The sequence below is a fragment of the Penaeus vannamei genome, chromosome 8 (genome assembly GCF_042767895.1).
Source record: "Penaeus vannamei isolate JL-2024 chromosome 8, ASM4276789v1, whole genome shotgun sequence".
NCBI classification, from domain to species: Eukaryota; Metazoa; Arthropoda; class Malacostraca; order Decapoda; family Penaeidae; genus Penaeus; species Penaeus vannamei.
The window spans coordinates 32,203,619-32,209,127 of NC_091556.1; the positions used below are offsets into that span (position 1 = coordinate 32,203,619).

Here is a 5,509-nt window from a genome sequence, read left to right on the forward strand (position 1 = left end):
GTATAAAAAAATGGTAATTCGCATTGTAACAGTGTTGACACATTGAAATGAGAAATTTTATGAATATTAATTTTTTTTTCTGTTTTGGTACCTTTTGTTATTGGTCATGTTAATGAATTAGCTAATTTTCACAATTTTAAGATGACTACTTTTGTTTAATCATAATGGGAGCCATAGTATAAAAAATAATTTGTGTAAAGAAAATTATAATGGTTGAAAAATAATCTTAATTTTAAAATATTGGAATAGAGAAATCTGCAAACAGAAAATGTGCAAATAGTACATGATTTGACATTTGAGGTATTGGCCCATTTTCTTAGATTTCTTATAAATGTTTTCTAACCCCTTTGATCCGGGTGATGTTACCATCACGTCACAAAAAAAAATTGGGTTGAGGGCCGGGTGATGTTAACATTGTGTCATAGAACAAAATTTTGGCCATGGGCCTGGTGATGCAAACTTGCCATCATGAGTGAAGGCCAGGGTGATGGAAAAGACTCGCCACGAGTGCACAAACCCTTTGGTGGGTGATTACTAATTTGACGTTTAGAAGGGGGCTTTTGCATTATTCCCGATGATAAATGAGTATGGAATGTAATGTTCGTGAGCCATGACTGGAAGATTACCAGCTCTAAGGAGGACACTATTTCCACGCTCAGCATTGTATTCCTGGCCACTATGACCGGCGGTCCATTTTATATTATGTAAAATTGAATATTATGAAAAAATAAAATCTATGACACAAGTAACAAAATGTTAATTTTTTTTTTCTTGCACTTATATATTAGCTACAAAGAGAGATGACATGGAGTTTGCAAGGAAAACAGTCTATTACCATTTGGATAAAGCAAATCCAAAGACAAATATGGACATTGGAAAATGGCAAAAAAACTTTTAAAATGTTTATACAAAATAATTTTGCAAAGGGGAGGCATGGACAAGTGGCACTGCACGTGAGTATTCATGTTCGCATGGCCTACATGCTGCATGCCCGGCAGATTGGACACTTGCGTAACCTAATGGCCGTATTTTCGGTCATGTGATTGGCTTGATGCAACTGGATCCAAGGGGTTAATTGTATGAAAAAAGAAGAAAAAAAAAAAAAAAAAAATTGTTTGTTGCAAGAGGTATGAATCCCACAAGCTCTGCCCTGTCCATTACTGTTGACTGTGAGAATTGCAAAATCAGTGATAAAAGACTCAAGCTTGTGTTAGTAGAAGGCTTAAGAAACCTGAAACCTCTTTTAGGTTTTACATGCCTTTATTATATTGTTCATTTGATAAAGAGTCCTGATTGCTGATATTGCAAAGTGTACAGAGCTCAACCAAAAGTTATAATCACTGTCGGCTCTTTTCAACAATACGTTGGTGCATGTGTCTGTGTGTGTGTACATAAGAACAGTATATAAATGCTGTAGAATATACTGATAATATTGTTTTATGGAACTTGATACTCCATTGATATTATACAAGGGAATGTTGTATAGAAAGGAAATGGAATTTTCCTGGTGCATTGGGATTTATTTATTATATTTCAATTTCTTATAATGTGTTTATGGTGCTGTAAGGGTTAGATTGCGATCCACCATCTAGCTTTGTGAACATCCTTAGGTATGTCATACAATCATTTGCTTTCACATTTACTGCTTATCAGTAATCCATTGTAAAGTGGAGAAAGTTTAGAGAATTTCTGTAGAATTGGAAGCAGTGTAAACTTGCTGATTAAAGTACCAGTGTTTATTGGTATGAATTCAGTCTTGTCTTGTTAAAAAGATAACGAAAAATGCATTAAAAATCAATGTCACTTGTATATGCTGTGTAGAGGATATATAAGACTATAAAATGCAGCTAAAAGCATCAGAGCATATAATGGATGAAGTAATCTAAAATATAAACAGGTAAATTCTTTATTGTACCAATGTCTCCATGAGAGTCAATAAGTTGTAACGTTATTCTTGATGCTGTTAACCTTAATAGTAACCCTTTATTATCAGAATATTCTACTGCATCTGTAATTATATTTTGTATATGTATATTTAACATAGGATATTTTTTGTAGTATATAAATTTGTATCATTTTGCATTTTATTTGTAATTCATATTTAAATACTGTGCATTTTTTAAAAGTGATTTTATTTAGATGGAGATATTATTTATAGATAGCTTTTGATTTTGGATTTGATGGTTGAGATGGTTAAGCAATAAGAATAATTCCAATACTATGATTCCATGTTTTCTTTAGTTTGGTATTTATCATTGAGATGCAGATATAAAAAAAAAAAGAAAAAAAAAAAAATTAGGCTACTTCATATAAGCAATTTTTGTTTCTGTGTTATACTGTCAAGCAAAATCTCTCCATGATAACTTCATATATTGTTTAGATGAATGCGTAATGTTTGTATATGTGAATGAAAAGAGAGATACTTGATTGTAATTTTTGGTCAAGTGTTATAAACTATGAGATGAAGGTTGTTGTTAAAAGATTGTTTATGGGATATTTTTGTAAACATTATCTTGCAGGTTACAAGCTGGCTTGTTGAGGTCCTAAGAGTTTTTTTTTTATTTTGATGTATTAGTGTGACATTAATTAATGGGGTAGGATAGGGTAGAAGAATCCATAGTATGAGAATGATTTTTAGTTGTAAAACTTATGATCAGGTATAACTTCTTACAAAACAAGCAATCCACAGCATACCTGTCTTTAAGGAATCCTCAGGTCAGATTCTGAAATATCACCTGAAACCTGGAGTGTTATTGTGGCAGTTGGAGGTTCATAGGAGTAGTTGCCTCTGTGATGGCATGAACTAGTGTTGTTACTCCCGTGAAGACACTTTGTTCCATCAGAGTCTGTCTTCTCACATATTCAAGAAGACATGTTACTCTTTCTGCCACAGAAGGATCATTGAGTGCTGAGGGCATGCTTCTGTTGATGACCTACATTTAACTCCAGTAAATACATTTTGCATGTCCATGTCAAGTTTTATTTCAGCGTTTGGGGCACATGACTGAGAATTTGATTTTGTTCCTGTACCACTTTTCAAGTATATCAACTAAGTCATGAATCATAAACTTAACTATAATATCAGTATTGCTCAGCACTTCTGGATTTAGGGTTAACTTCACTAGATCCTGAAATGTTTTAAATCATTTTATTTTATAGAACTGGTTACTTAAGCTATAAAACACTGATCATGCACATTGTATCAGTATTAGGGGAGCCTGGCCAAACCAACCATCCAAAGTATCTGTGCACTTAGATTTATTCCAGTAATATGAACTGGGAGACTTAGAAACTTTTCAGTAGATATGTGTATATGTATATATGTATACAGGTATATGTGTAAATCTTACCATCTTTGCCTCTAACTTTTACTTCTCCTTTCTCTCCTCCATCTTCACCTTTACGAAAGTTTTCCAGAAGGAATTTTCCCTATCTTCTCTGAGCACATATACAGTACACATACGCATTACACATACACACACAGAGCAATTTGATAGATGTGTATTTGCATACTTATAATTAGATTTTCTTTTTTTATATAAACTTTTGTTGTATTTTGATCAAGCTCTGAAGTTTTCATTGCTTGCCTGACGAAGAGTACATGAAATGCAACATTTTGGTGATGAAATTATTACATGTATTTTTCTGATTTGAGACGTCCGATTACTTAAATCTAATAAAGTTTTGAAATAGAATTCTGTACAAAAGTTTTAGATTTTTAATGTATGAGTGATGTATTCAAGATTAACAATTGTGTGAGTGATAGTTAAGTATATACTCATGTTAGTGTAAATATATACGTGTGTAAAGAGGGAAGTAAAAGTCATGATGAATGATGAATTATATGCAGCAGAATCTATGGCTTTTATTCCACAAAGTAATTTTTATAATTTTGAATCCTTAGAACTTTGAGAAAAATGTTTTCCAACATATATTTAAAATGTATGATTTTTAAAAAGAATTTGACATTTGTAGAACATTAAGACTTGCCTTTAATTACATTATGTTGTCTTACGTCAGTTAGCTTGTTAAAATTCTTGTGCAAGGGTAATATTAGTTTTCTCTTGTGATTGTCTAAATTATTTCCTCACTAAAATGTGAAAGTTTCTGCCTAATAATGCAGAATAGTGTACCTCTTTCTTCAGACAAAGACTGGTTATTTCTAAAGATATTCTAATGGGGTGTAGGAAACCAAGTAGGAGGTGTATATTGAAGATTACCTCTTCTATATAGCTGTTGCAGGTTCTGGAGTTGCTTTGTTTTGTGTGTGTCTGTGTCAATCTTTTTAGAGTTCAAAATAAAGATTCACAGCTAAATGAAATTTCTATATCCTTAAAATTCTTCCCAATGCCCTGCTCATTCTTGCTGTGGGAGGGCTTAGGAGACGGAGACTGAGGCCCAATGTAGGGGATCACCCCTACCTTGAGCCTCGGCCCTCGCCTCAGCAAAATTAGTTGTCTTTTGTTCTCCCCTTTTCTCTTCATGAATGGCCTTCAATAGCCATGGGCATGGTATTCCCTTGGTTAATTGCCTAGCCACTACCCCTTATGGGGATCCTAAGGGGCAGACGGTTTCTTTTCCCCATTTTATCCCCCCAATCCCTTGCCCGTTGTTGTGGGGGGCTTAGGAGACGGAGACTGAGACCCAATGCAGGGATCTCCCCTGCTTAGGGCCTCAGCCCTCGACTCAATAAAATTTGCATGGTCTTTTCTCCCTCCAGTTTTGTTTCCGTCCCTTCTCCAACCCCTTCTACTATCTACTTCCTAAGGTGTAAGAGCCGTGCTGAATGGATGAAAGGCTGACCTTGTGCCAGTCCTGAACGGCCTGCGGGAACCATGGGCATGGTATTCCCGATTTAGTTGTCTCCCTTAGGGGGCACTGGGGGTGGACTTTATTTGCCCTACATAATCAAGGCTTCCCATGGCCAGTAATGAAGATGTAATACCCTTATTAGGGGCAACAAGGTATGCCCGTTCATCAAATAGCCCCACCAGTTCAAACTCTCCCGGCTCTCTGACCCCAAGCTCTCCTTTGACCACGACTCTGAACACTGAAACTACTACCCACTCCTCAATGCCTATGATTGCTTTACCCACCCAAGCCGAGACTCAATCTCCAGAAGACATTCCTACCCTCCCAACTTCCTCAAATTCATCAACTCTACCCCCACAACCTTCTTCATCAAGCACCCCATCTTTCCTTATTACTACCTTACAGCCTTATTCTCCACCTCTCCATAATACAACAATACTCCCTCTTCCACATGTCCCGACCGTCCACCACCACCAACCCTACAAATATCTTAAATACTCTCTTTAGTCCAGTTAGATGGGACCGATTTTTCATGATCCCTTCTACAGCTCCTTAGACAACACTTCTTTCAACAATGCCTCCAAAAACAAGTGGGCAGAGTCCCTTTCCTTACCGGACGCGATCGTTCCCGTCTTGCAACAGTCATACCTGAAACTGAAGCTATAGCATTATCAAATCTAACTGATCACTCTGGCAA

At 35.9% G+C, this 5,509-nt stretch overlaps 1 protein-coding gene across 1 annotated transcript in view; it reads left to right on the forward strand.

The window, feature by feature from the left end:
- alpha-Man-Ia (alpha-Mannosidase class I a) overlaps positions 1-4,316 on the forward strand; it is a gene marked incomplete in the record, with an annotated part of 57,923 nt that extends 53,607 nt beyond the window's left edge. Inside the window, 1 exon segment of the mRNA XM_070124540.1 lies at positions 1-4,316. This exon segment is cut by the window's left edge and continues 191 nt beyond it.
- Positions 4,317-5,509: the final 1,193 nt, after the last annotated feature.